We start from the raw sequence: 27976 nt of genomic DNA, 5'->3' as shown, positions 1-27976 counted from the left end.
TTAAGGTGCGTCCTTAAAGCTTCTAACACTGGTCATTTCTCCCAAACTCACTTTATTAAAATGGAGAGCAAAAAGAAATGCTTGGTTCTAGGATTTCTTGCTTTTTTATGGGCTGAATTAGGCATTGAAGGTCAGAGAAAGGAAGAACACACCTATCGTTTGCTGGGCAAGTTTGATCTGAATGGGTAGGTAGATGCCAAAAACCATTCACCTGTCATTAGAGGACTGTTTCCTATTCACTACAGGGCCATCCTTTCAAATGAGTCTGTTTTGGAGCCAGTATCAGCAAAATGTGAAGGGTAAGCTGCTTTTCTTGTCTTCTTTTTACATCAAGCACAGTGGTGGGGATGAAGGAATATGGGGAGGGAGGGTGGAAGTCAGGGTCTGGAGCTGGCACCATGAAACCAGCCCTGACTCCGACACTATTTATTTGATACAGGATAGGTACTATCTGTTTCTGCGCCTCAGTTTCTCCAGGGTGGACACTCTAGGATTGCTTAGAAACAAGAAAAGCTTGGTCTCAAATGGGTCCTTTCCCACTTCCGTACCGCAGAAAGGACAATAGGTTTTGTGTAATGTAAAACGTTGCTTTTCAGAGGCTGGTCTGTGGACCAGCAGCAGCACCTAAAAGCTTGTTAAAAATGTGGAATCTCAGGCTGCATCCCACATCTGCTGAATCAGAATCAGCACTTTGATAAGGCTTCCCGATGATTCCTGTACGGTAAAGTTTGGGAAGCACTGATGCAGAGTTATGCAGTGTTATAGCTTTAATGTGAATTGTTAATTAGACTAAATTCTCCTCAAGTGAAAATACACGGTGTGGGGATGCCGATTTTATATCGGAGCTAAAATTCATAGTAAGATTCCTTCCCCTGGAAGGTTTCTGCCCTTCTCTCCTCATGCCGGAATTGCCATGTCAGGAATTGGGACCCATGACGGATAATCTGAATTTACTAATAATGCTTTGTAAGAAAGGCAAACAGGGCTTAGATTTGCATGTATGCATGTGAGTACGCACACACAAACACGCATTTTAGTTATGAAAAGTGCCAGAAACAAAGGAAAACAACTATCCACTATATTACTACCATAACAAAGCAGTCCTTTTCCTATATTCTTTCTCAACCCTTTTATACAAATGCAACTATAATTTTTGCATAGTTGTGACTATAGCATGGCCACAATTCATTACATAGTAAGCATTTCTATGAGGCTGGATGGTAATTTCAATTATAAATGAATGCTATAAAAATTTTAGCAACTTCTCATACAATTAAATCTTTCATGATCACAACTCTTTTCCTTTGATCTTATTTCATGATACATATTTGAAATATCATTAGAGGAGTAGATAAATAGTAATGTTATTGGCAAAGGAAAGGATTGCAATCCATCCCTTCTTATCTCTTTCCCGGACCTTCTAATTCTTTTCCAGACTTACAGCTAGGCAAAGGAAAGAGGGATGAGAAGGGCTTTTGGAAGTTTACACGTTCAATCCCTAAAATATAAAATGAAAACTAGAGTTTGTACACTAATATTTTGTAAATGGAATCGCTTAATTTGTTCCTCACCTTTCATCAGAATTTTTGAAGGTTATCATCCTAGCAAGGCTAACTAGAAAAAAAGCCAATATAGAACTTTTTAGTAAAAATCTACCCCTTTCATTAAAAAAATAATTTGGCATGTTCAATGTGGTTGAAACAGTGGTGAGAAGTATGTCCCATTTACAAAGTAATTCACTATGTCAGGGATATTTTGATTTTCCTATGTAGTGCACGTGTTCTGATTTTTTTTTAAGTGTTTATTTTTTTGGGGGGGGGTGGGGTCGAGAGAGAGGACAGAGGATCCAAAGTAGGCTCTGCGATGACAGCAGAAAGCCCAATGTGGGGCACAAACTGTGAGATCATGATCTGAGCTGAAGTCGGATGCTTAACTGACTGAGCCACCCAGGCACTCCCCCTTCCTGTTCTTATGTAAGTTTCAGAGTAGTGTAATAGTTGCTTTATATGTTCTGTCCAGCAGTTTTAACTGTAATCAGTGGGAGAGATAAGGTGTGTATTTATTCCCTCTTTAACTCAAACCTGAGGAGTCTCTGAAAGGATTTCTTCAGTCATTTTCTGACTCTCAGTGTTGCTACTGAGAAGTCTGTGACACTTTGATTCATGACATTGTGTGTGAAGCTTCTTTCATGCGGTGCAGGGCCTCTAAAAAGACAGTTTCTTTTTTTTAAAGCTTTTTTTTTTTTTTTTTTCTTTTTTTTTTTTTTTTCTTTTTTTCTTTTTTTTTTTTTTTTTTCAACGTTTAATTATTTGTGGGACAGAGACAGAGCATGAGCGGGGGAGGGGCAGAGAGAGAGGGAGACACAGAATCAGAAACAGGCTCCAGGCTCTGAGCCATCAGCCCAGAGCCCGACGCGGGACTCGAACTCACGGACCGCGAGATCGTGACCTGGCTGAAGTCGGACGCTTAACCGACTGCGCCACCCAGGCGCCCCTAAAAAGACAGTTTCTCATCCCGAATGTGACTCAGCAATGCAAGGCGTCGTTATGAGTGTTCAGCTGGTCTCCCCGTCTCATTTGACTGAAACCCATATTGCTCATCTTTATGCTATACAAAGCTAAAACTTTCCTTAGCACCTTAGTCCATCTTGAAAATACCTATATATTTTGGATATCAAAATTCCATATTTTAAAAATTGACATATGTTCTTCAAGATTATAATTCATTTTCACCCACACCACCAGCAGTTTCTTCCAATCTCCGTCCAACACCAGTGTTCTCCGAGACTCTTAACACTCCTTCTTGTGATGCAACTTTCCCTTTCAGTGGGACAGTTGCATTGAGACTGGCCTGGCCTGGGACGTGCTCAGGGGCCAAGCCAGGCCTAATCTGGTAGTATTTTGATTTTAGCATCATCAACCCACCTATACCTGATCTAGAAATTCAAGTTGGGGTTTGGAGAAGTCTCATGCTCTAATGTTACCAAAATACTAGTTTTGCTTGGCCATCAGCTTAGGCATACAGAAGAGGAAGACTTTACTGTTACTTTGAAAATGTCATTCAGGGAAGATAAAGGCAGTGACATGGGAGGTGAAAGTGTATTTTAATTCTTGTTTTGGTTGATCTAAATGAGGTTAGGGTTTAGAGAAATTTTCTGGGGGGGGGGAAGGTATATGTTGCACAACAGTACTTGAATATCATAATGGAAATCAGAGAATGAAAGAAAAATCATCCCAAATCTCATCGTTCCAGTAATTATCCTGTGCTCATTTAAAATATTTCCCTGTTGAGGAGCATCTGGGCGGCTCAGTTGGTTAAGCGTCCGATTTCAGCTCAGGTCATGATCTCACTGTTTGTGAATTTGAGCCCTGTATCAGGCTCTGTGCTGACAGCTCAGAGCCTGGAGCCTGCTTCGGATTCTGTGTCTCCCTCTCCCTGCCCCTCCCTTGCTCACACTCTGTATCTCTCTCTCTCTCTCTCAAAAATAAATAAGCATTAAAAAAATTTAAAAATTTCTCTGTTGATACTTAACCAAATGTTCACATAATTTGTATGTATGTTTTAATTATAATATGGAAATAACATTGCATATGGCCTGTTTCACTTAATATTATATACATGCTACTGTGTAATCTAATTATAGTTTTTTAATGATGGAAAATATTCCCATCAAGTCACTATACCATAATTTCTTATCAGTGAACATGTAAGTTCTGGTGTTTCAATATTATAGATAATTCAGTAATGAATACTTTGGGGGTATACGTAGCTTTTTCCTTCAGGAAGAACAATTTGTTCAGAAAACTTCTCAGGGGTAGAATTATTGATTCAAACTAGGTAAACGTTTTCCTAGCTCTTGAAATAAATTTCTACGTTCCCTTAAAGAAGATATTGCTACAGATACTGAGTGGCTCAGTCAGTTAAGTGTCTGACTCTTGATTTTGGCTCAGGTCACGATCTCGTGGTTCATGGGATTGAGCCCCGCATCGGGCTCCGCGATGACAGTATGGAGCTTGCTTGGGATTCTCTCTCTCCCTGTTTTTCTGCCCCTCCCCCATTCTCTTGTTCTCTGTCTCTCAAATTGCATAACTAAATATTAAAGAAAGATATTGCTATATTTATTTCAAAAACATGTATGCCAACTTATATTGCTCCCATGTAGATTTGGAAGCCAGCTATCTTAGGATGATGAAGACTTTCATGTTCTGGCACCTCTGGTTGTCCAGTTTCCATTTCCCTGTGCCATACCCACTCCCACTTTTATCCTTCGAATGTACTGATCTTTCCATCCCTAGAACGTTCTCTTCTTGAGAACATGCTTTCACACACACCATTCCCTCCGTCTGCAGCTTTCATCCCCATTTTTATGTCATTCTTCAAGCCTCATCTTGGCCATTATGTCCTCCAGGGTGAGGTGTCCATCCTCAGGGCCCCTATGTGTATCCCTGTCACTATTTTTATAATTTGGTGCATGAATTGGCTATTTTTCTGTGTCTTCACCTGTGCACTGCAGTTCCTATCTGGTTCTGTGTTATACCTATAAGGTCTAGCACTGGTGGAACACCCAGTAACTATTTAAAAAAAAAATTTTTTTTTTCAACGTTTATTTATTTTTGGGACAGAGAGAGACAGAGGATGAACGGGGGAGGGGCAGAGAGAGAGGGAGACACAGAATCGGAAACAGGCTCCAGGCTCTGAGCCATCAGCCCAGAGCCTGACGCGGGGCTCGAACTCATGGACCGCGAGATGGTGACCTGGCTGAAGTCGGACGCTTAACCGACTGCGCCACCCAGGCACCCCCCCTTTTTTTTTTTAATTTTTTTTCCAGTAACTATTTATTAAACAAATAAAAAACAAAGTTAGCCTTAACTAAAAAACCCAACTAAAGAAATACTAATCTACTAGCAGGGCTATTTGCTATTAGACGTTTAATCAAAAACATTTATTGAGTAGAAGATACAGAGTTAGGTACTATATAGGTGAGAAGATATTAAGACAAAAATTCTTGAGATACTTTTAAATAGGTTAAAGTTTAGCTAAAACTGGGGAGAACAAGAGTTGGGAATAGAATAGATATTTGTCAGTGGAGAAGACCCTGAAAAAAAATGTGGTGATGGATTATAAGAGAAATGTTTTTCCCTTTAGTGGCTGGGGGATGAAGGGGGAAATATCTGAATCATGGTTTTATGTGAGAATGGTGGGAAGGAGACAGTTTTCAATTAAAAAAAATTTCAGCATTAACCATCAAATCATGGCAGAAAAAAATGATTAAATTGGAGTCATAGGATATATGGTGTAGATAAACTTTATATTCTTCTATGATATACTTTTATCACATTTTCATATATTTACATCATTTTTATTATAATTAATAGGAAAGTAAAGAGGAGGGAAAGGAGAGTCGTATGGCATCAAGGACTTCCAATGAATGGCGAAAATGTATTGAGGGGTTATTTAGTGCCCTGTGTGGTGGAGAGAATTGAGAATATGAAGATATTTTTGTGAAAAGACATAATCAGCAGTTTGGGGAGATTATATCATATGAAAGATATATAGAGCTAGAAAATGTCCCAAAAAGGTACTTCTCAGCCCAAACCAATCAACAGTGAATACAATTCATATGTGAACCCTTGAGCTTTGCTCTATTATTCATGCAATATTCATATGCTCACGCAAGTGAGGTGCCTGCTGATATTCTGGCAAAATGCTCCCGGTACCACCCTCAGTTAAAGGTTGCTCTCCCGGACCCTGAGGTTCCACCCACTGACTAAAGCCTTACAAAACTGTTTCTTTTTCAGGTTTAACTTTTGGGGATTCCGCTGGATGAAAACCATGATCCACACAATCAAGGAGATTAACAAGAGGAAAGATATTTTGCCCAACATCACTTTGGTTTATCAGATTTTTGACACCTGTTTCACCATCTCCAAATCTGTAGAAGAAGCGTTGGGATTCCTTACAGGGCGGGGAGAAAACAAGCCCAGTTTTAGAAACAGGAATTGTTGGAGTATGCGGATCGTCCTTATCATCTGCTGTGTCAAGAATTCTAGGGTTGTATTATTTACCACAGGTAATACTCAGCTCAGAATACTGTGCTGGGTACTAATTTATAAGCAAACATAAGCTGTGTTTGTGGAAACTGCAGTAAATAGTAAGGTACTCAGATGAGGCTGAGGTAAATTGCAGAGACAAACAGGGATGATGGTGAAGTTACTGCCCCTAATTACTCTGTCCAGTCTAGCCTCAGCAGGTATGACGTGGTGACCATGTAGAGGTGATTTCAGACTCTTCCATACCCTTCAGGATACTACTTTAATTTTTGGCTTGAGGCTGTGAGTTATTGATTTCTAAGTTAACATCTCACTAGGCACAACACAGAGGCACAGAGTAGGTGATGGAGAAATACTAATTGGTTGGTTGTTTGCTAGATGGTATAAGGAATTCATTTTGTTTCTTGCCTATATTAAATATTCATGACCTTTTTGTTCCATACACTAACATAGTGAAATGAGCCTGGGAATTTCATAAGATAGCTAGAGTTTTGGGATGCTAATTTTATGGATTATTTTATTTTTGACTTAAAAAACTTTTTTACTTTAAGTTTTAATTTTAATTCCAGTTAGTTAATGTAATAGTGTTACCTTAGTTCCAGGTGTATAATAGAGTAATTTAACAGTTCACGCATCACTCTGTCCTTATCACAAGTGTACTCCTTAATCCCCATCACCTATTTTATATATCCCCCCACCCACCTCCCCTCTGGTAACCATTAGATTATTTTAAATTCAGAGACAGATGATATGTTTCTACTTAAGAATAAGATGACATAAGAGAGAATGGATTATTAAGAAAATATAAATAAAACTCTATTTCTAAGGATGGGTGATTAAAGTATAGTCAGGATTTATTAATGTGAATGATGATTAAGCCTATTTGTGTTACTAAAGTAATGGGAAATTTGAAATAATCATAAAAAATAACATTTACATGGTATTTCTTATAAAATTACAAATAAAAATGAAGGAGGAACAGAAAAATACCGAGAAACTGGCCAAGTGGGTGGGGGGTGGGTGGGTGACACAGCTAACGCCTTAGCCGTGGGCTTCATGTAGCTCAGTTAAATGGTTACTGTGAACTCTATTTTCTACCAAAACCCAGCTGCAGTCCAGGCACTGGCTAGAAACCTCTAGATTGATTTTCTTGTTTAAATCTTTGCAGTAAATATGCAAAGAAGGTAAAAGTAATCTTCTATATGACACTTTCACATTGGCTGTTTCATTTAATATACTGATCATATTAAAATTTTTATATTATATATTAACATGTATGATACGTATGTTATTCATTATATTATACTGAGTATATATTAGGTGTACTTAATGTACTTAAGATGTAGATACCATTACCCTGATTTTGTTCATGAGGAAACCGAGGTTCAGAGGGTTTAAGTAAATTATCCACAGTCTTACACTAATTATGTAGCCAGAATTAAAAATCAGGTGTCTCTGCTTCTTAAATGAGATTCTTTCCTACATATGACTTCCATGATGCTGCTGCTAATGAGTTTCCAAAGAAGAATGTAAACTTTAGCTAAGAGTATAAGAATAGGACAAATGGTATAGAAAAGAGAAAATAGGAATATTTCGTCACTCACAAAGGCATTGACAGTCATGGAACTATGGAATTATAATATAGGGGGTCCTACTGAAGGTGACATATTAATAACAAGAGATGGGTTGGGCAAGAATGTAGCGTATGTTCCTCATTGCAGAGTCAGTGAGGCTAGGGGTAAGGTACAGCAGAAATGCATGTAAGATTGTTAGGCATTCATGGTACTGATGGAAATATACACGAGGATCACTGGCAAAATGAAAAAAAATACTGTTTAATTTATCTGGACAAGTACCTATAAAACGAGGCCTTCTAGAACTTTGTTGGAGAATGTAGCTAGACCTGCAGGTGCTGTGGAGCTTCCTACAACCTTCCTCCAGTAAGTCTCAGAACCTAAATGCTCACAAGTCCTGGCAGAGAAAAACAACATAAGAGAAGAGAAAGAGGAAAAGGAGTGGTGGTAGAAAGACACACACACACACACACACACACACACACACACACACACACACATGAGGGGCAGAGGGAAGGAGGAAGAACAAGAGAGAACTGAGTCTTCCAAATAGACTGTGAGTCCACTCACTCCATCATCTGTGTGGATGAGAAAGCAGAGCTGAGGAAGGACCTTGACCCTCACACCTAGTGTCACGAGAACATAGATGAAATGTCAGGTGATCTGTTTTTCAGTGTTGTGACCCCAACTCTGAAAAGTGGTGCCTTGAATGTCATTATCTTGATAATTGGCTTTTCTGACTCCCCTGGGGTGGAGTGAGGAAAGGGTGCACAGGGAGGCCAGTGTTCCCTTGCATGGTCCCCACCCATGAGATAGGGAGTGGAGTACAAGGTTTTATTGTGGAAGGATGTGAGAATGAAGGGAGAACTGATCAGTCCCTTCTTTCTCCAATAAAAATATTCAGAGGTTGTGTAATTTGAAGTTTTTCTATTGCTGTCTAATAACTGCAAGGACATTTTCAATTGTAGGTGAGTTACACCTCTACCTGCTTGATTCTAAGTGACAAACACCAGTTTCCATCTTACCTTCACACGGTAGGCAGTGATAAGATCCAGTCAGAAGCCATGGTATGACTTATCCACCACTTTGATTGGATCTGGATAGGCACAATAGCAACTGATGATGATTATGGAAAATATGGAGTGAAAATTTTAAGGAAAGAATGGAGAATGCCAACCTGTATTGCAACATTGAGTGCCAACAGTACGACCTGTATTGCATGCTCTGAAATTATTCCCAAAGCCTCTTCCAATGAGAAAATGCAGAAAACTGTTGATGTGGTTGAGTTCCACTGCCAGAGTTGTGCTTTAAGCATCTGACACTGACCTCAGTCCTTTTGTGCTAGAAATGGTTCACCATAACATAACTGACAGAACATGGGTAGCCAGTGAAGCCTGGCTTACCTCTGCCCTCATTGCAAAGCCTGAATATTTCCCATATTTTGGTGGAAGTATTGGATTTGCGATTCCAAGAGCTGATATACTATGACTCAAAGAATTTCTTTATGATGTACATCCTGGCAAGGATCCAAATGATGTCCTGACCATTGAATTCTGATAAATGGCTTTCAACTGTACTTAGCTGGATAGGAGTGTTCCTTACAACATTGACCATAGAGTGAAGTTGACTGGTAAGGAGGACAGATTACATGCCATGTCTGATGAATTCTGTATTGGAGAGGAGAAGTTGGAAGATCTTAAAAATACCTATCTGGATGTGTCTCAGCTAAGAATCACAAACAATGTCAAACAAGCTGTATATTCTCTGACTTATGCCTTGGATGGTCTAAGTAGATGTGAAGAAGGACATGGGCCATATATGCCAGGAAACACCTGTGCATATATACCTGACTTTGAGCCTTGGCAGGTAAGTTATTGGGTTGTTTCTTTTACTTCATGACAGAGTTTGACATTAAAAGAATTCATACAAATAAAACCTTTGACTTGCTTTTGTATTTAATAGATATAATTGTCTACCTAAGAGAAGAGCTTGCTTGTGTGACCTAAATGAGCATTTTTAAGTTCCTATTTGGTGGGATTTTTGAAGCCTTTCAATTTTTTCTATTTTTTAATTAACATTTTTTTTTCCTTTCAAATTTTTATTTAAATTCTAGTTAGTTAACATACAGTGCAATATTGGTTTCAGGAGTAGAATTCAGTGATTTATCACTTACATACAACACCTAGTTTGTTAACAGAATTCTTATTAGGTTTGTTTTGAATGGTAGAAAATCCTCCCTAAACAGTACCTTATGCAAAGTAGGTTTTGTTTCTTTTTTTCTTCATGTAAGTGAAGTTTAGAGATTAACATTCTGGGACTGAAAGACTGACTTAGGGATCCAGATTCCTTCTACCTTGTTTCACTGTTCTCACTATGTGGGTTCACTTCATAATCTCAAATGTCTACTTGGACTTCAACCATCATGTCCATACTGTAACCAGCAGGAAGGAGAAAGGGCAATGATGTGTACATCCCTCCATTTAAGGATATTTCCTGGAAATTACATACAATTCTCCTTACATGCCATTAGCCAGAATTTAGTTAACATGGTCATAGCTAGCTGGGAGGGAAACTTTAGCCTTTATGCAGTGTGGGAGGGGCCATGCAAAGGCATGAACACTAGAAGAAGACTAATGGGGGTCATCTTGAGGATATGATTCTCCTCTTTCCTGTCTCAACTCTGATGTCCAAGAAATTCGTGTTGGGACACAGTAGCCCGAATGATCTCACCAGGATGCACGCCTAATCAGAGTGCTCCTTTGCTTACAGCCTTCAGTCCCTCCCCTCTTACCTGTAAAGGATAAAGCATGACATCTGTGGTCTGGCACTATCAGTATCTTTGATTTTATCGTTCTTTCCATGACTCTCAGCACTTTATTCTCTAGCAACACCAAATTGCCTGTCACTCCCAACAGAGTCCACAGTAGTCTGAACCACCACATCTTTATTTTTATTTTCAAATTGATCCCACAATGCATTTTGATTTGTGTCTACTTAGTCTCCTCCAGTATGTGGTAGTTCTCCATTCCTCCTTGTTTTTCATGACTTTGATATTTTTTATAAGTACTAGTCAGTTATTTTTAAAATGTCTTAAATTTAGGGGCACCTGGGTGGCTCAGTCGGTTAAGCTTCCCACTCTTGGTTTGGCTCAGGTCATGAATCTTATGGTTTGTAGGATCGAGCCCCACGTGAGGCTCTGCACTGACAGTGCCTGCTAGGGATTCTCTTTTTCCCTCTCTGTCTGCCCCTCCCCTGCTCATACTCTCTTCTCTCTCAAAATAAATAAATAAACTAAAAAAAAGAATGTTTTTCAATTTTGGTTTTTCTATTTTTTTTCTCATGGATACATTGAGAGTATGCATTTTGGCAAAAATATCATATGTTTTATGGGGCGCCTGGGTGGCACAGTCAGTTAAGCGTCCGACTTCAGCCAGGTCATGATCTCGCGGTCCGTGAGTTCGAGCCCCGTGTCAGGCTCTGGGCTGATGGCTCGGAGCCTGGAGCCTGGAGCCTGTTTCCGATTCTGTGTCTCCCTCTCTCTGCCCCTCCCCCGTTCATGCTCTGTCTCTCTCTGTCCCAAAAATAAATAAACGTTGAAAAAAAAATTAAAAAAAAATCATATGTTTTTTGATATGATTTATCCTTTTAAAAATTTCTTTTTTAAAGTTTATTTTGAGAGAGAGAGGGAGGGAGGGAGTGTGAGTAGGGAGGGGTGGAGAGAGGGAGAGAGAATCCTAAGCAGGCTCCATGCTGTCAGTGCAGAACTGGATGCAGGGCTCAATCTCTCCAACCATGAGATCTTGACCAGACCAGAAACCAGGAGTCAGACGTTTGACTGACTGAACCACCCAGGCACCTTGATGTATCCTTTTTATGTCTCATATCAGGAGGTACATGATGTCATTATGTCTTATTATTATTGTTGACATTAATTTTCATCACTAAGTAATAGTGATGTCACCTTTTCTACTGTAAAGTGTGTTTCCCTTTGTAATTATATTGTGGGGACAGTATTCTGAGGATCTGAAAATAATGTTTCTCATCATGCCTTTGCCCACAAATTTTAACATCCATTGACAATGGGTTTTGCTTGAAACAACCATTACTGTCTTGTTTAAAAAATGGACATTTTCTGTTTCCTTCATTTCTTTTACATTTATTAACCAGAATTCTACTCTTCCCCCTCTGATTTAATTATATCAATATGGATGCAAGAATACTTATTTCCATCCTATGAGAATAGTCCACAACTATCATTATTTATTCTGCTGCTCAAAATTTCCCAGATTTGGCTGTTGGGAGCCACTTTGAGCTAGCTCTTTTTTCTTTGACACATCTTTATCATCTCTAAGTACTTCCTTGTTTTCTGGAACCCCAAGATGTTCTGGGCTCATCTTGTACTTTCTCTGCGTCAGGTCAGTAGTCAAGTCAGCCATTTCTGTAAAGACTCCTATTTCCATTTATTGGAGAATGGAATTTGTAAAGCAAGATCTGAGTGCAAGGTGTATTCCTTGGTACTGGGGAAATTGTGGTAAATTCAGAATAAGAAATTAAGTTATATTTTAAAGTCTTAGGGCAGTTCCTTTATTTTAAAAGAAATCCTTTGGGTACTTGTTTTGTAATAGAAAGGATACTATATGGTAAATAACAACCGTCTAATTCATTATTTGAATATTTCAATATTACAATTTAAATTTGCTCAAAGAACAGCAAACATGTATTAGAATTGCAGAGAAGAGACTTTAGTGAAGATCAAAGGTCCACATAGTGTCAGGGTGAATGTTCGTGGGATAGTCCATGACGGGATTCATGTTCCTTGACACATACCCCATATGATGTCAGTAAGTTAAGCCTGAAAAGCAGGACCTTACCCTAGAGATGGTTAAGAGGCTTATTGAGAATGCTTCATAAATGTATTGAAGTAAAAATTTTAAATTTATTTAAAACTAAAATGACAATGTACTCCATACTCATTCTTCTCAGCTTATCCCGTTAGCAGACTTGATCAGAATATGTATATTTGGTAAGACCCTTTTACTCTTGTGGTTTATTTGGACATATCTCTAAATTCTTTTGTATAGCTGGGTGATAGGGAACTGTATCCTACCATCCAATGGTGACAAACAGATGGAATTATGGCAACATTGTTCTAGAGAATGGTCAGGGACTGGTATTCTTTGAACATTTCCTTTCTTGACGCTTCTGAACATTGGAAAGGGGAACAAAATGCCTCTTCCCAATGGACTTGCCAGTGAAAGTCACCATGTTGTGAACTCTGATGTAGATTTTATGTTGTTTGAGAACAGCATGTGGTAAAAGTAAGGAGAGATAAAAGGGCAGGGGACCTAGAGTGGTCCTACTCCAGATTGGATGGTGATTATTATAATACTTAACTTGGTATATTGACTTACTAAAGGCTGAAAGTTATATTAATTTCTATGACAGAGATAGGGCAGGAATAATTTCCTTCTTTTAACAGACCAGGAAGCTAGTGCTTACAAGATATATGACTTGCCCAAGGTCATGACATTTGAAAGAACCAAAATATGATGTCAGCTCATCAGACATCATAATTCAGGCTGTTTCCACCAAGTTATTTGGCCTCTCTGGTTTGTGGAGGGACCTTTGTCCACATGTTATTCTCTTGGCTTAGAATCTCCTTGTCACCAATGTTTGTCAGGTGAATTCTTACTAATTTTTTAAAACCCAGCTCAGATAGCCACTTCCTGGGGAAACCTCCTAAATTTTCCTAAGACAATTAGTTAGCCACCCCCTCTCCCATGCCTTTTCAACACTTTCCACAACAGCAACATAGAGGCACATTGAATGTTACTATTTGTACCTGTTTATTTGTTTAACCTCTCTGCTGGATTGTGAGGTTTTCAAGGTAGGGAGTGGATCTGGTTGATCTTCATGTCTCTACCACCCGACATGTAGGAAAGGGAATGGTTGGGGAGGTAGACTGGTATCCATAAGTGGAAGAAATCTGGGAGGGAAGGAAGATTCCCTAGATATGCAGATATTATTAGGCACCCCTATGCCTAATCTGTATGAGTCTGTATGAGCCACACAGGTAATTTAAAATTTTCTAGTAACTAAATTAAAAAATAAAAAGAAACAGAATTAAATTTAGTAAGTTTTATTTGATCTGGAATAGTATTTTAACATGAAGTCGTAATCATGATAATATAATAGTAATATTATAAATATAAAGTAATAAATAATATTTATTTATTATTATAAATATTATACATATAAAGTAATAAATAAAAGTAATATAAAATTATTAATGATGGTTTACATATTTTTAAACCAAGTCTTTGCAAACCAGTGTGTATTTTATACTTAAAGCTCATCTCAATTTGGCCAGCCACTTTCAACTTTTCAATTGTCTCATGTGGCCAGAAGTTGTTGTATTGGATAGCAGAGGTATCAGGGAAAAGGAAAAAGTCCAATCACATGAATTAGATATGAGTTCTGAGATTCTTTTCTTTATAAACCCTGTTTTCTAGGCAACCAAATATTTACAAATTGCTTTTTTTCCTCCTCTTTTTCTAGTTAATGTACTATTTGAAGGGACTTAAGTTTACCACCCATAATGGAGAGAGAATAGAAATTGATGAAAATGGAGATGTGACTATGACATTCTAAACTGGCGATTAGGTGATAATGGAGAGGTTGCTTTTGTGAAGGTTGGAGAATATATATTCACAAACTCTAAGTTTGAGCTCGTGATGAAAAAGAACAATGCAACCATATTTTGGAACAATGAATCATCAAAGGTTAGTTACTCTGACATCTTATTTTGTTTATATACACAGAGAATTATATGCTTATATTGTTTCAGGCACTGTGGAATATCAGAAATCTAGAGTTGGCTACTCCAAGTCAATTTTTTCAAATATAGTACATATCTTTTCTATGTACAGATTCCAGTCTTTTGTTTTTGGAACATTCTCTTGGACTGTAGTTTTAAATATTAGTTCTATCATTTGGTTTTTCTTCTTCAAGCACTCCAGTCAAAGAGTGTGACTTCCTTGGTCTGTCTTCTGTTTTATCTATTTTCTCTCATTTTTGCTTTTTTTCTTTATTTCCTCCTTTTTCTTTTGGTTATTTTCCTGCCTTTTCGATGTCCCTTATTAAATTTACACTCAGGTATATTTGTTTTTGAGTACCTTATAACTTTTATCTTAATTTCTGAACTGATATTGTTTTGTCTTTAGTTTCTTTCCTGAACTAAAAAATGAAATTGTTTTCATTCTTTCCAGTTTTATATTTATTTAGGTTTTTAATTTTTAAATATCTGAATCAACATATTTTTGCACATCTCCAAGTGCTTTTTTGAGAGTATTTAATTGTAGTGCTAGAATATTTATTTAAAATACTATGTTACACGGGACACCTGGATGGCTCAGTTGGTTAAGCATCTGACTCTTGCTCTTGGCTCGACTCAAGTCTTGATCTCAGGGTCATGAGTTCAAGCCCCATGTTGGGCTCCACACTGGGCATGAAGACTTCTTTAAAAAATTAAGAAATAAAATAAAATGCTGTTACATTATTTTTCTGGTTAATGGTTATGTGTTTATATGTGTTGATGGGAATTTTAATCTGCTGGAATATTTTTTTTTTTCTATTGGAATGTTTTGATTTTCATTGCCTGTTTTCTTCTTATAGTAAACTTACATCAAGGCACTCTTCCATTTTTGTTCATAGACAAGGATAAGGGTTTTTGGTGTTTTATAAATTTCTATTTCAAGACTGCCTTCTTCTGTTAGTAAAGAATAGTACATTTGAGATAATGACTTTTTGTGGTAAGAGAAATCTTGATGTGTCTCTTGGTTTTATGATTCACTCTTATTTCTGTAGGACTCTTAATTTTCCCTTCTTCTTTCCTTTTCTATCATATCTCAAAAAGGCACTTCTCCATCTTCATACACCTTCTAGTCCCATACAAGTGGTGCCGTCCTGAGACTGGCACCTTGAGTCCCACTTTCAAGACCTTTCTCTAGCCGGTGCTGTCTCTACATGGTTTTGGACCTGTTTCTTTTTTTTAAAAAAATTTTTTTTTCAACATCTATTTATTTTTGGGACAGAGAGAGACAGAGCATGAACGGGGGAGGGGCAGAGAGAGACGGAGACACAGAATCGGAAACAGGCTCCAGGCTCCGAGCCATCAGCCCAGAGCCTGACGCGGGGCTCGAACTCGCGGACCGCGAGATCGTGACCTGGCTGAAGTCGGACGCTTAACCGACTGCGCCACCCAGGCGCCCCTAGTTTTGGACCTGTTTCAATGCAGACTAGGACATTTTCTTTCTAGGAGTGTTTTTAGTCTGCTTTCCATCAACCTTAGATTCTCTGTTCCCCCTTACCCTTTCCTGCATAGTTTCTTAAGTGTCATTTTCCACATACCCAGAGATGAGGGAGGAACTCTAGAGATGGCATTGCTGGAATTTGGTGACATTTCTCTACACACAAGTACTTTGAAGTTCATAGTATTCTCAGGTCCTTCATGATGGTACAGTAGTTGTCATGTATGGTTTTATTTTATTTTATTTTGTTTTGTTTTGTTTTGTTTTGTTTTTAAAGTTTGTGTGGTGTTTTTGATAGGATGTGTGGAAAGTCACAGTTTAGCAGTTACCATTATCCTCAGGCCACCCAGAAGTCCTTCTTTCTCTTTCTGGTGGTAGTTCTAGAGGGACTTAATTTCTTCCTCCTTTTTTTCTCATTTATTCTCAGGGCCAAAGTGTGGGAGGGAGGATTTACAAATTCATAATATGATTTGGGGTAGGGAACGCTAGCTACCCGTATAGTATGCATATGTGTGCACATGTATGTCAACAAGCTTTGATGTATCATTCAATAAACCTTTTACTGAGAAGATTATAGGAGAGAAAGATGAGTTTCCAAAATACTGCCTTCAAAATTGTTTTGAGAGGTAATAGAAATAAGGTTTGAGGATTAAATGTGTTATGTTTGGAAGTAATGTTTACTACACAATAAAAACTGTTATTTTCCTTTTATTTCCTATTGTTATTATTTACTGATTGTGAATTATTGTTATTTGTCTCATTATTTTATTTATTATTATAATTTTTATTTCTCTTCCTCCTATAGCAACAGGAGGGCTTTGATATGCAGGACTGAGGAGTGGTTGGTGAGCTAGAGACTGGGCCCCCCTGGGTACATGAGGTAAAGACAGTACCTGGAGAAGTAACAGAGAAAGTTAGGGGAAACCTCATCACTTAGCAGAAGTTATGAAGAAACCCCATTACCTACCAGATAGCTGAACTTTTTATCCTTCATGAAATATTAGTTCTAGGAGAGTAGGACTCTATGGCCTTCGATATTCTAGTTCAGTGTTTACTACATGGTGACCTGCTGTGTCACAGTAAAATGGTCAGGTGGAGGAAAAGCACTGGCAGTTTAATCTTCCAAGGGGATCTCAAGATGAAGGACCTAGCAGGAGTGAGAGAGTGGAATGTGGGAGTCCATGCAGCCAGTGGTTTTTCTTTAATGGTGCAGACTTATTTCAGGGGTGTGGGGTCTGTTTTCATCTTGTTTCTTGTTCATGTATCTTCCCTCTTCTTGTGTGGCCCTTTAGACCTGAGATCGGAGATACCCAAACGGTCTTCCAAATCCTGCTGGGGAAAGATCTAAGAATAAAGTGACAAGGAAATTAAGATTTTTGAGATCCTGTCCTATGCCAGACACCTAGAAGATCTTGTGGGTTTTTTTTAAATCTCTTTTCATCTCTTTTGTTTTCTTTTTTTGCTCTCTGCTTTTCATGGATGGCAGTAAACATTTACAAACTCATACAGACTCACAAAAGCACACACACTTACACACAAGTTCCTCCCTTTCTTGGCCCATCCTTAGGCAGCACTCAAACATTATGACAGGATATAAAAATAAAACCTTATCAGTAGGTACCGCTGGAGGAGCCACAGCTCTCTTCTGCGTTTTATTTCTTTGACCTAGAGCTGTTCTGCCCAAATCAGTAGCCCCTATTCACATGTAGCTTATAAAATGTAAATTAAAACTAAATACAATTAAAAATTCAGTTCCTTAGTCACATTGGCCACATTTCAAGTGTTCAACAGCCACCTGTGACTAGGAGTACCGTACTAGACGTATAACACTTCTACGTCCCTAGGCCTAGAGTATAAACTATCTCCTGTAGTCTGGAGGTCTCTCCCTCAATGAGGCCTGAGACTTTTCACTTTGTAGTCCTACTGCTAGGCATATAGCAGGTACTTAATATAATTATTGTGCATGAAAAAAGAGATGCTACTGCTTGTATAGGTTCATAGAACACTCATTCTACTAAAATTTGATGGAAGAACAGTAAAATGTAGTAGTTGGTTTTTATTTTAATGTTTCATTAGAACATAATAATTTTATTTTTCTTCTTTATTAAAATTGGGGTTATATTTGAATAATGAAATTGGTACAAATGAATTCGATACACATTTACTTAACATCTACTATGAGTTCACCTCTTGTTAAGCACTGGAAAAAACCACTGCCCTGAATTCCAGTCCAAGATGGCATCATAGGAGGACCCTGAACTCACCTCCTCCATGGACACACCAAATGTACACCTGTTTATAGAGAAGTTCCTCCTGAAGAAGAACTGAGGGCTGGTTGAACAGCTTCTGCACAACAAAAGATAGCGACCACACTGAGAATGACAGGGGAGATGGACACTTGGTAACAAAAGGAACCCCCACCCCCAATACTGGGAACTGCAGTGAGGAGGGATAGTACCCTGAGATGACCTTGAGCAGGTTTGTCTGCCCAAGGGCACAGGAAAAAAAAAGCTGAGATTTGAAGAGCAACTAGAATATGAAGGGACTGGCCCTAGAACTTCGCCTAAAGGTGGGGAGCTGCTGGAACTCTCTCTGGGTCAGAGGGGCTAGTGAGTGCCGGGGTTTATGTTCCCCCTCCACCTTGACAGTGTGAACAGGAACAGGATCTGTGTACCCTACTGGCCTGCTGCTCCAGTGTTTCCTGGGTTCCTAGCTCACACCAGCTCCACCCATCCCACCAAGGAGGTCACAGGACAGTGCACACCAGGACATCCCTAGTCAGTGCTCACTATGGCTCCAGCTATCAGACCAAGATGACACAGGAACACAGCACCCTGGAACACTCCAGGCCCAAGTCACTTCAGCTCCAGATGGCTTGCTAGGGCACCCCTGATACAGAGCTATGCCTGCTTTAGCTCCAGCTATCCTGCCAAAGTGCCCCTTGTGCAGAGTGGCTTGGGAATGCCTGGCCCGTGCCTGCCTCAATTCTAGCCACCCAACCAGGGCACCCTGGGACCTCCCAGCCCACACTCCACCTTGGTTCCAGCTGCCCCACCAGGGCAACCCCTGTGCTCAGCACCCTGGGACACCCTGGATTATACTCACTTCAGCTTCAGCTGTCCTGCCAAGGCACCCTCTCTGTGGAGAGTCCCGGGACCACCCCAGCCCCAGAACCCACTTCAGCTCTGGCCATGTTACCAGGGTAGCTCCATTGCAGAATACTCTGGCCACACCAGACACAGCTCTAGCCAGCCCGCCAAAGTCGCAAGGCACAGTCCACACAGGGGCCAACCATGCATAAGACTATTCCTTCAAGTGTAAGAGAAGTAGCTGTTTTGCCTAATTTATAGAAACAAACACAGAAAGTCAAGCAAAATGGGGAGACAAGAATATGCCCCAAATGAAAGATCAAGAGAAAACCTCAGAAGAAGAACTAAATGAAATTAAGCAATATGTCTGATGAAGAGTTTAAAGTAATGGCCATAAAGGCGTTCATGGGACTGAGAGAAAAGTAGAAGAACTCAGTGAGAGCTTCAACAAAGAGATAGAAAATGTAAAAAACAGAACCAGAGTTGAAGAATATAATAACTGAAATGAAAAATACACTAAAGGGAATCAAGAGTGGATTAGAAGATGCCAAAGAATGGATCAGACATCTAGAAAATAAGGTAAAGGAAAGCACCCCAGCAAAATAGCGAAAAGAAAAAAAGTATTAAAAATTTTTTAAAAAAATGTTTATGTATTTTAGACAGACAGAGATAGAGTGTGTGTGTGTGTGTGGGGGAGAGAGAGAGAGAGAGAGAGAGAGAGAGAGAGAGAGACCCAGAATCAGAATCTGAAGCACACTCCAGGCTCCAAGCTGTCAGCACAGAGTCTGATGCTGGGCTTGAACCCATGAACCGTGAGATCATGACCTGAGCTGAAGTTGGACGCTTAACCAACTGAGCAACACTGTCACCCCAGAAAAAAAGTATTTAAAAAAAGGAAGATAGGTGAGGAGAACTCTTGTAAAAATCTTCAACAAAATATTAGCAAACCATAGTCAACAATGCATTAAAAGGATCATTCACCACAACCAAGTGGGATTTATTCTGGGGATGCAAGGATAGTCAATATTCACAAATCAGTCAACATGAAACACCATATAAACAAAATGAAGGATAAAAATCATGATCATCTCAATAGATGCAGAAACAGCATTTGTCAAAGTACAGCATTCATCATGATAAAAACTCTCAACAAAGTTGGTTTAGAGGGAGCATACCTTAATATAATACAGACCATTTATGAAAAAACCTCAGCTAACATACTCAATGGTGAAAAACTGACAGCTTTTCCTCTAAGATCAGGAGCAAGACAAGGACATCCATGCTTACTACTTTTATTCAACATAGTGAAAATTCTAGACACAACAGTCAGAAAAGAAAAAGAAATAAAAGCATCCAAATTGGTAAGAAAGAAGTGCAACTGTCATGATTTGCAGATTATATGATACTAATCACAGAAAACTCTGAAGACTCCACCAAAAAAACTATTAGAAGTAATCAATGAATTTGCTGAAATTACAGGATACAGAATTAATACACAGAAATTGTTTGTGTTTCTATACACTAGTAACAAAGTAGCAGAAAGAGGAATGTAGAAAATAGTCCCATTTATAATTGAACCAAAAATAATTAAATACCCAGGAATAAACTTGATCAAGGACATGAAAGACCTATACTCTGAAAACTATAAAACGCTCATAAAAAAAATTGAAGACAGCTTAACAAATGGAAAGATATTCCATGTTCATGGATTGGGAAGAATTAATATTATTAAAATGTCCATAATAGCCAAAGCAATCTACAGATACAATGCAATCCCTATTAAATACCAGCCGCGTTTTTCTTAGAACTAAAACAAATAATACTAAAATTTGTATGAAACCACAAAATACCCTGAATAGTCAAAGCAATTGTGAGAAAGAAGAACAAAGTTGGAGGTATCACAATTCCAGATTTCAAGATATACTACAAAGCTGTAGGAATCAAAAGAATGTGGTATTAGCACAAAAATAGACACACAGAATCAATAGAACAGAATAGAAAGCCCAGAAATAAATCCATGATTTTATGGTCAATCTACGACAAAGGAGGCAAGAATATACAATGGAGAAAATATAGTCTCTTCAATAAATGGTACTATGAAAACTGGACATGCAAAAGAATGAAACTGGACCACTTTCTTACACTATCTACAAAAATAAACTCAAAATGGATTAAAGACCTAAATGTGAGGCCTGAAACCATAAAACTCCTAGAAGAAAACTTTGGCAGTAATTTCTTTGACATCAGCCTTAGCAACACTTTACTGGATATGTCTCCTCAGACAAGGGAAACAAGCAAAAAAAAAAAAAAAAAAAAAAAAAAAAAAAAAAAAAAAAGCTTTTGCACAACAAAGGAACCCATCAACAAAATGAAAAGGCAACATACTGAATGGGAGAAGATACTGCAAATGACATATCTGATAAGCGGCTAGGATCCAAAATATATAAATAATTTATACAACTTTAGCACCAAAAAACAAGTAATCCAACGAAAAAAATGGGCAAAGGACTTAAATAGACATTTTTCAAAAGAAAAAGACATACAGGTGGCAAACAGACACATGAAAAGATTCTCAAAATTACTAATCATCAGGGAAATGCAAATGAAAACTGTAGTGAGATATTGCCTCATATCTGTCAGAATGGTTAGAATCAAAAAGATAAAAAATAATAAGTGTTAGCAAGTATGTGGAGAAAAGGGAACACTTGGGTACTGTTGTGTACTCTTGGTGGGAATGTAAATTGGTGCAGCCACTGTGGAGAATGGTACTGATTTTCCTGAAAAAATTAAATAGAAATATCAAATGACTCAATAATTCTGCTATTGGGTATTTATCCAAAGAAAATAAAAAAAAACCCCACTAACTAAAAAAGTTGTATGCTCTTCTGTTTATTGCAGAATTATTTACAATAGCGAAGATATGGAAGCAACACAAGTGTCCATCCATAGATAAAGAAGTGGTGTATATATGTATATAATGGGATATTACTCAGACATAAACGAGATCTTGCCATTTGTGATAACATAGATGGAACTAGAAAGTGTTAAGCTAGGTGAAATAAGAGAGAGAGGCAAACAAATTGATGATTGCCAGAGAGAAAGGGGGTGAGGGGGATGGACAAAATGAGTGAAGGGGAGTGGGAGGTACAGGTTTCCAGTTATGGAATAAATAAGTCATGGGGAATGAAAGGTAGAGCATAGGGAATATAGTCAATGGTACTGTAATGTATGGTGACAGATGGTAGCTATACTTGTGGTGAGCACAGGGTAACGTATAGACTTATGGAATCACTATGTTGTACATGTGAAACTAACATAACATTGTCAACTATACTTTAAAAAAGAAAAAAAGAATGCAGGAGCAAAGCAGGGGTTCTCCCTGGTCAAAAATTGGACAACTTGAGCATCAAGAAGGAAAACAAATGCAGTAAAATAAAACACATTTTAAAATCCATAAGTTCATAATGATAGTCTCTCTCCTCCTTCCAAAATTGATCAGCTTTGGAAGATTCTTTGGAACCAACCTGTTATTTCACAGACTACTAAATAAAGGAAAAGAAGTAAAAAAACAAAAGCAAACACACACACACACACACACACACACACACACACACCCCAAAATACTGCCTTCACAGGACTTACAGTGAAATCAATTAATTGAGCCAATATTTGTTGAGCACAATATTATAGATGCTAGACACTATCTTATGAACCGGGAATACATCAGTGTACAAAACAGAACAAATCTCTGACTAATGGAACATTTTGGTGGAAGGAAATAGGCAATTATGTAAATTAGGTAAATTATGTTATCTTAAATGGTGATAGTGCTGTAGAGAAAAAGTTATAAGGATTAAGATAGGGAATGATGGAGTCGGGGGTTTAATTTTACATAATATAGTCAGGGAAGGCCTCACTGGGGTGACATTTGAACAAAAAGGGAAGTGAATCCATGCATTATCTAGGGGAGGAGTATTTTAGACAGAGGGAATGGCAACTTCTAAGCTCTGAGGCAGGGGTGTGGTTGGCATTTTGGAGAAACAGCAAAGAGGTCAGTGTGGCTACAAGGAGAGAGGGAGAAGGAGAGTAGTGGGAGAGGAGGAAAGAGAGGCGAGAGAGTAGATCACATAGGACCTTATTGGGTATTTCAGGACTTTGACTTTAACACTGAGTGAAAAGGGGAGTCACAGAAGAGTCTTGAGAGAGGAGAGTAATGGTCTGACTTAGGGTTTAAAGGATCATCTGTCTGCCATGTTGCAAATAGCCCTAAGGAGTGGGCTGGGGTGGGGAACAAGAGTAGAAAAAGGTAAACCAATTAGAAGGCCAATAAAATAATGCAAAATAATGCGGGTGCTTGAACTAAGATAGATGTGATGGAAGTGACACATAATAGTCACATTCTGGATGTCTTACAGTTAGAAGCCCCTGGACTTGCAAGTGTTCTGCCCCAAATAATTAGTGGACAGTACCAGGTATGATTTAACTCATCATGGCAAGCTGAATCTGGAGGTTGGGGAGCAGACGAGCCTGAGTGAAGGAGAGGATGTATATATGCATGCAAGTAATGCAAGATAAAGATATGGATGAGAATGGTGGTGTTGGTGACAGAAATGGGGAATTTGGGAGGAGGAATAGGCTTAATGGGAATAGTTTTGACATGTTGACTTGGAGGTGATGGTAGAAACTAAAAGTAGGGACACGTTGGAAGTTTAGGATATGGAATTAGAGGTCAGGTGGGATAGGTTGGCAGAGATCAAGATTTGGGAGTCCTTATATAGAGCTGCTGGTTGAAAAAAAAGAGTGAATGAACTGCTTTATGTGAAGAGATTAAAGCAGAGGATTAAGGAGCAAACCTAAGAAAATGCCCACAGTGATGAGGAAGGTGGAGGAGGTAGAGCTGACAAAGTAAATAAAAGGCCCAATGGAAGCCAAGGGAGCCTGAATCTCAAGGAAGGATTGATCAAGAGTGCCAAATATTGAAGAAAAACACCAGAGAATTTAGCTAGAGGAAAAGCTAGCAGACACGGCAAGAAACATTTTAGTGAGATGAGTGGGTTAGAAGCTAGGTTACAGGGGTTAAGACAGAAAGGGATACTTAGAAATGGAGAAAAAGGCATCAGTTCATTGTTCATGATGATTTTATCTTATTTTTTTAATGTTTTTATTTATTTTTGAGAGAGAGACAGAGTGTGAGCGGGGGAGTGTCATCCATGCCTAGCTATCTTGGGTTTCCTGAGATATCACAAACCCCCTAGAAATCCAGATGTAAACTCTTTCTGTCCTCCCCTGGTGCCCCAGTGGAGACAAAAGGCTTTGTTACATGCATTGATTGTATTTGTCTTTGCTAGCTTTTCCATTTGGTGTGTACTGATCTATGTCGTCCTGGGACCCGGAAGGGGATTCATCAGGGGGAACCAATATGCTGTTTTGACCTCATCGCATGTGCTGATGGACACGTGTCATGGGAACCAGGTAGAGATGATCATATTTTTCACTGATACTGAAATGCAATCAGAGTAAGCATGCTTTGGTAAACAGGGCTTTAGGAGTGATCTTTATAAATAGGTGTAAACAACTTATAACAAAAATCGTTACAATCCTTCAAACTGTTGGATATTCTGTGTAGTTTGAAAAAAAACCATAATATTGGGTTTCAGTTCTAAAGCTGCTACAGTTGGGAATTTAAGAGAAGAAAAATTTTAAAATTTAAAAATTTAAAAATTTAAAAATGAAATGTGAAATGTGAATAAATGGAATCATAAAAAGTATTTATAAAATACATTAAACATCAGTTATGTAAGAAATAGTGAATAATTGGAAAAACAGGTGAATTACAGTTCTGTATTCTACTGAATTATCTCTAGTTTGGAACTGTAAGATATAGAATTCCATCCCTAAAGACAGTGGACTTAAGGCCATAATTGCTCAAGGTTTGTAGGATGAATTTTACAGATGAATTCTTTACTGCTCCATGAATTCTTCTCTACAACCTGATGAATTTCTGCTCTTCATGACCAGGAACTTACCTGGGTTTGGTGTGCGTAGCCTTATGAAGCATGTTGGAGCAGGTATACTTTTATCTCTGCTTATCTCTATCTTTAAAGATAACTCAAAAGCTGTACTTGTCCTTTGCCCAAAGGCCCGCCATAACAATTTATTTCAAGAAGAATTTTAAAAAATGTAAAAGTTCCCCAAATAGAAAATAGCACAATGTAACCTGAACAACTCCCTGAGCCCACGTGACTCATTCTCTGAAGAGTTTTATCAAGAGAAGTCCAATCCAACAGTGAGAAGTGGTTAAAAGGGATTTCCAATCATCACCTATACATTTCAAAGAACACTAAAGTGATCCATTTGATAATTTACCATAAATTCATCTCAAATACCTTTTTCCTATGTTGTAACACACTCCCATGTAGCTTTGTCAACACTGTTGTTTTTGTTTCCCTTGTTTTTAAAAAAACTTTTTTAATGCTTATTTACGTGTGTGTGTGTGTGTGTGTGTGTGTGTGTGTGTGTGTGTGTGTGAAAGAGAAAGAGAGGGTGGGGGAGGGAGAGGGGCAGAGAGAGAGGGAGACACAGAATCTGAAGCAGGCTCCAGGCTCTGAGCTGTCAGCACAGAGCCCAACATGGGACTCAAACCCACAAACCATGGGATCATGACCTGAGTCAAAGTCAGAAGCTTAGCCAACTGAGACACCCAGGGACCCTTGTTTCACTTCTTATTCTCAGTCCTTCTCTGCCTGTTCTCTGGAATCTGCATCTGGAGGGTGGGGAGGAGAAAGCTGAAGGAGCAAAGACAAGATTCCCCTCAGTAGGTGGCAGTAATGTTGAATGGAAGACTGAAAACACTTGTATTTTAATCAAATTTCTCACAATAATTCTCTTGTTTCACCTGAGTAGCTTTAATTTTCCCATCCCTGGCAAACCATCTGTGGGTTGTTCTTAGGTTTATGAGGATACACACCTCTCTTCTCAACGGGATAATGGGAAGAGAAGGAAAGAGGCATCTTACTGGAAAAGGCCCATATAGGAAAGGCTGAAACCAAGAAGGCAGTCCAAATTTCCACAACTAAAAATAATTCTCAATTTGTAATATTGGTTGCAGACTCTAAGACCATTGTATTTCTGCTTTTTTTCTTCTTTCTTACTTTCTTTTTTTTTTTTTTTTTTTTTTTTTTTTTTTTTAGATTTTGTATATTCTGTATAAAGGGATTTCAGTGAGTCCTGCCCTGGGTCTTTGGCTGCTCCGAGCTATTCATAGCTAAAGGGGACAATTAATTTTCTTGCAGTTAATCCTCTGTTTGTTCATTAGGTCAAAGGGAGTGTGAACAATGTGGTGAAGACTATTGGTCAAATGCACAAAAGAGTGAGTGCATACTGAGAGAGATGGAATTCCTTGCTTACAATGAGGCCCTGGGATTCCTGCTTGTCATTCTCTCCATCTTTGGGGTGCTTGTGGTCGTGGCAGCCACAATTGTGTATGTGATATGCAGGCATACTCCACTTGTGAATGCCAATGACAGGGATCTGGGCTTTCTTATTCAGGTTTCTCTTGTCATCATACGGCTGTCTTCCAGGCTTTTCATTGGCAAGCCATACAACTGGTCCTGTATGACCCGCCATGTCACTTTGGCAGTGGGATTTTCTCTTTGCCTGTCTTGTATTCTTGGAAAGACTATTTCACTGTGTTTAGCCTACAGAATTTCTAAATCCAGAGCCCGACTCTTATCCATCCACTCCCTTTATCGAAAAATCATTGTGCTAATCTCTGTTCTAGTTGAGATTGGCACATGCACAACCTACTTAGAACTGGAGCCTCCAAGAGTGTGCAAGAACATGGAATCTCGAAACATAAAGATCATTTTGGAATGTGTTGAAGGTTCTATAGAATTTTTATGCTCTATGTTTGGGATTGATGTCTATCTGGCCTTGCTATGTTTTCTTACAACCTTGGTTGCTTGCCAGTTGCCAGATAATTACTATGAAGGAAAATGCATCACCTTTGTGATGCTGGTCTTTTTCATCTTCTGGATCTTTTTTGTCCCTGCTTACTTGAGCACCAAAGGCAAGTTCAAAGTAGCTGTGGAAATGTTTGCAATCTTGGCATCCAGCTATCGTTTGTTGGGTTGTATATTTGCTCCCGAGTGTTTCATTATTCTGCTGACGCCAGTGAGGAATACTGATGAAATTGTTGGTGGAAGAGTTCCCACTATAAATAAAAGCATCCAACTGACTTTAGCTTCTGTGAGCAGAAGTAGAACACAGTGTCAAGTGTTCTGGATGACTAGGGTTGTGAGTTAAATGTGTCTTTCAAAGCTGCAATGGTGACATGGTTCAATGTTCCCTCTCAGGTTCTCCTGCAGCAGCTGCCTGATGCTCTGGGGAAATATTGAGGACTTGGGCTCTGGTAGTATGGTCCTAGCATGAGATATGAAATCTCATACTGTAAGATACCATTGAGCATGAATTAGAATACCTGTTACTCCTGAAACTGTAAACCACTACATTCAAACATCTCAATACTTGCGTATAAGGAGTGTATAGCAGAGGGTACAAGTAATCTAAAATAATGGGTAAAAAATTGGCTCATGAATATATTCTTTTTTTTTTTTAATTTATTTTTGGGACAGAGAGAGACAGAGCATGAACGGGGGAGGGGCAGAGAGAGAGGGAGACACAGAATCGGAAACAGGCTCCAGGCTCTGAGCCATCAGCCCAGAGCCTGACGCGGGGCTCGAACTCACGGAGCGCGAGATCGTGACCTGGCTGAAGTCGGACGCTTAACCGACTGCGCCACCCAGGCGCCCCGAATATATTCTTTTTTTATATCATGGGTGTCTTATCTAGAAATTTACATTAAACAAAGTCACCTTGTGGGGACCAACAAAGACATCTTGTTAATGCATCTATTGATAGCTTTTCTCTAACTGAGGTAAGAATTATAGCTCATA

General features: G+C 38.8%; 1 pseudogene; it reads left to right on the top strand.

Moving 5' to 3' along the window:
* Positions 1 to 50: 50 nt before the first annotated feature.
* Positions 51 to 27418, top strand: LOC122491018 (annotated as a pseudogene).
* The last annotated feature ends 558 nt before the right edge of the window (positions 27419 to 27976 follow it).

This window comes from Prionailurus bengalensis, chromosome C2 (assembly GCF_016509475.1).
Source record: "Prionailurus bengalensis isolate Pbe53 chromosome C2, Fcat_Pben_1.1_paternal_pri, whole genome shotgun sequence".
NCBI classification, from domain to species: domain Eukaryota; kingdom Metazoa; phylum Chordata; class Mammalia; order Carnivora; family Felidae; genus Prionailurus; species Prionailurus bengalensis.
This window is presented reverse-complemented; position numbering and strand designations above follow the sequence as displayed.